Here is a 4,066-nt window from a genome sequence, read left to right as displayed (position 1 = left end):
GAGGAACAAATTGTTGTTGTTGTTGTATAGGTACAGTCCAGGTTAGAATTGTACTAGAAAAATCTCTTTGAGAACCTCCGCATTGATCTACGGAACACTGGTCAAAGAGGGGTGCCGCTGGTTCGCCTCATTTATTTTTGCATTTTGGATCATTGTGCAGCTGCTGAAATTATTGAGTTCAGTGTTTCTTTTCCTTTTTTTTCTGTTTTATTTTGAAATTTTGAAGAAGAATAAAAAGGTAAAATAGTCTTTTTCACATTTTTGTTAGCAAACGTAAGGGAAGAGTCAGTTAATTATCAAAAACAATTAGGATAGTGTTAGTCAATTTTCAAACAGCAAGGGTATACTTAGTCAATTAGTTAAATCATAAGGGTAAGGGAAGAGTCAGTTAATTATCAAAAACAATTAGGATAGTGTTAGTCAATTTTCAAACAGCAAGGGTATACTTAGTCAATTAGTTAAATCATAAGGGTAGTTTAAGAAATTTATCCTTATTATTATTGGTTTGGAACCGGTTATACTCGGTACCGAATCGATTCAGATCCAATTATTATATATCATATATTATATAAATATATTACACAAATTATATATGGTAGGTATATATATTAATATATTAAATGTATATTATATTAAATAAATTAACATATATATATTAAACGTATAATAATTACAGTAGGTTTATTTAATTGAATTCATCAGGTCAGTCCTGATTATCCCAAGAACTAATTGGTTCTACTCTAGGTCTAAATTTACAAACCCTAACAGGTATAGTTTGGTTCCAATTCCTTAATATTTCTTATCGGGTTAGTTCTAGTTTCACCTAGACTTAATACATTAACATCCTTACATTTTGGATATGTACTATTTAAATATCACATAACATATAATTTTATATATATATATAAAATAAGTGAACACATTAAATACATATATACGGACACGGAATTTGCCAAGAGAAAGTGAAACAATAGAAATTGATAATTATTGTAAGGAAGGAATGCAATGTTGTTTCAAATAATTAACCTTTTACTTTAGTAATTTGTTATAAAAATAATTTATTAATTATATTAATAATTTTTAACAAAAACAATAAATTGATGCTAATTACTTAATAAAATAATTAGTTTTTCCATATTATCCATTAGTGTTCTATTTTACATTATTAATGATTAAATGTTCCAATTTTTGTAAATACTACTTGTATAATTAAAATACTTAAATATCAGTAAATATATAAATTAGGTTATAGTCATAATTAAATTAATCTATAGATTAACTTTTTTAATCATAATTAAATTAATATAAACCTAAGCTCAAGGTTTAATTTAGGTTTGGCTTGGGTTGATCTTCAACTTGACCCAACCCACCCAGGTTGTAACCCCTAAGAGCAATGTAACATTTGTAATTGGATTGAACCAATCTAAGTACAACCCATGTATATGGGTTTTTAACTATTTTTAAATAATATTGAAGCTGAATGAGTGATGGGGGATGGGCTACCCCATTGTGTAGCCCAATGAACCAAAAAATAAATAAATAAAAGATCTTGGGCCAGATTTTGATAATGTATTAACAAATTTTAAGATTGCCTAGCCCAACCCAACCCACACCTTAAGTGTAATAATATGTGTTTGGGCCTAGGGCAAGGGTTGGCTTGCTCGTGTTAATTATAAAACTCTATATTTTTTACAAATTAAAATCGGTATTTAATTTTAGTCTATTATAAAGAACATATAAAAATTTAAATCTATGTATTTATTAATATAAAATTTGTTATCTAAAGATTATATAATAATATTTACCATATGTGTATATAACTTCCAGGCTAAGCTTAAGGGTTGCTTAGTTTGGACCTTGTCCGTTAGGGTTATCATTAGACTTTGAAACTTTGATACCCGATAAGACTTTGAACCCAATTATCCCATATTTGGATGTTAAAACTTGCATCCAATTAATAATTGGATTGAATGTGGATTTAACCACATTGAATTCGATTAAAATTTGAGTCTAATAAAAATTATTATTTTATGTATATATGTAGTATAATTATGTATGCATATAGATATTATGTATAATTATATAAAATTTATAATTGATAAATTTAATACTTTATATTTATATACATATATACTTGGGATTTTTTCATAAAAAAATGAGCAATTTTGCTCATTTGGCAAAAAGTCTATGTCTTTTGATCAAACTGCCCTTTATTAAGCCATGCTAATGAGACAAAATCCCCTTTCGTTTTCTCACACTCTTGTCTCTCACTCTCTTTTGTTCTTCTTCTAAAGAGAGTATCTTACTCAACCAAAGAAGAAGATAGGAAATCTCAACAATCTGAATATGGTGAATAAGCTTCTTCTTCTTCTTCTTCTTCTTCTTCTTCTTCTTCTTCTTCTTCTCTAAGAATGGATGAGGGCTTTGTTCTATGCTTGAAAACCAAGGAAGGCAATGCAACCCTCTTTCATTATTGCACAAGAAAAAATAAGGGGTGGCTTGGTCCCTGATGCGGCACGATCCGGGCACTCCTAGCTGGCGGCTGACTAGCTCCTTGCTGGCAACGAACAACACCTGAGAAGATGAAGAACAAGGATTCCCGGGGATTTGCCCGGTGGGAATACTCCGAAGCTTAAGTTAGAACAATGGGGAGGAAGAAGAGAGAATACAAAAGGCTAAGAGTGTAGATCGCACTAGATCACTACGTCTCGAGATTAGCTCGTGAGCAAGTAAGAGTGAAAGTTCATATCTAATTCCGAGAGAGAGAGTCCACTTCTGCAATGCTCGTAACCAGAAGGTCAACGTTCAAAAGCTCCGGGGCGAGCTCCTTCACACTCGCAAGGGGAGCGAGTCCCAAGAGCTGCTCGTCCGAGACCAAAAGGCGCAAATTGCCAGGCTTTCTGAAGAGAGTGCGCGCTACAGGGAGGAATCATCGAGGGTGGCAGCGGAGAGAGAGCACCTTCGCCAACAGGTCCGGGACTTGGAGTCCACTCTTCTGGATCGAACTCGGAACTTCGACAACATGGTGGAGGTCGAGCGAGAGAAGGCAGTCTGGGACTTCAATGACTCCCAGGAATATCACGACCTCCAAGTGGAGTATGGCTCGAGCTCGTATCGTTCTGGATTCAAGCTTTGCCGCTGGTTGGTCTGAAAGAAATTTTCCGGGCTCAACCTTGACGGCATTACTATGAAGGGCCTATCTCCCGAGACGGCGTACCAGGCGGAGGAGGAAGAGCCTGACTCCCCGAAGGACGAGGACGAGGTGGAGGAGGTGGACCCCTGAGGCTGGCGGCGTTGGTTTTCTACTTCTGATTTCTGGTGGCTCCCAGGTGCCATAAACCCGGTCTTGAAAAGATCATTGTTGAGCGGTTGTGCCCTTTTTTCCTGCTACTGAACTTTCTCAAGTTGTTTTGCTCATTTTTTTTTAAACAGTAATGAAATTTCCTTTCTTCTTCTAAGTATAGTGTGCTCTTTTTATTTTTGCTAAAGCGATCTCATCACTTCGAGCTGTTAGGGCTATATACCCAAAATAGGACCTTTCGACAGTTATGTTTAAGGCATCTCTATAGTATACCACGGAGTGGTCACCATGTACTCTATTGCAAGTGTGGTGTCTTTGCAGTCCGAGATGGAAGTGGGTGTATATGGAAATAAAGGAATTACAGAAGATCTATTAAATCTTCAAGTATTTGATCATGGTTGGTAGAAAGCAGAGACTGGATGTATTTGGGTCCCCTTATGTTGATGGGAAGAACATAGAGAGTTGACCAAAGCAAAGAAAAATGACAATCGTTGCTAATGTCTTGTAGGGACTAAACAATGGAGATTAAAATGGTGTACAAATCCGGCATGGATGAGAAATGGTTAGTTATTATGGGTTGTGGCAACACTAGTTGCAATGTGCAAGCATGGATCCTCTCTTGTATGAATTGAACATTGTTCTATGTTTGGTGGTGAAGCACACTGAAACGAAAACATAATAAATTGATACCCTATTGTGGCTACGAGGGAATCGGGGAATAAATGGAAAACAATGTGGATAGTGGTTTCTGAGTTGTTCCAGCTA

This window comes from Nelumbo lutea, chromosome 2, assembly GCF_056320005.1.
Source record: "Nelumbo lutea isolate HS-2025 chromosome 2, American lotus-T2T, whole genome shotgun sequence".
Taxonomy (NCBI): Eukaryota; Viridiplantae; Streptophyta; class Magnoliopsida; order Proteales; family Nelumbonaceae; genus Nelumbo; species Nelumbo lutea.
The sequence above is the reverse complement of the archived record's forward strand: the minus strand, read 5'-3'. Positions refer to the sequence as shown.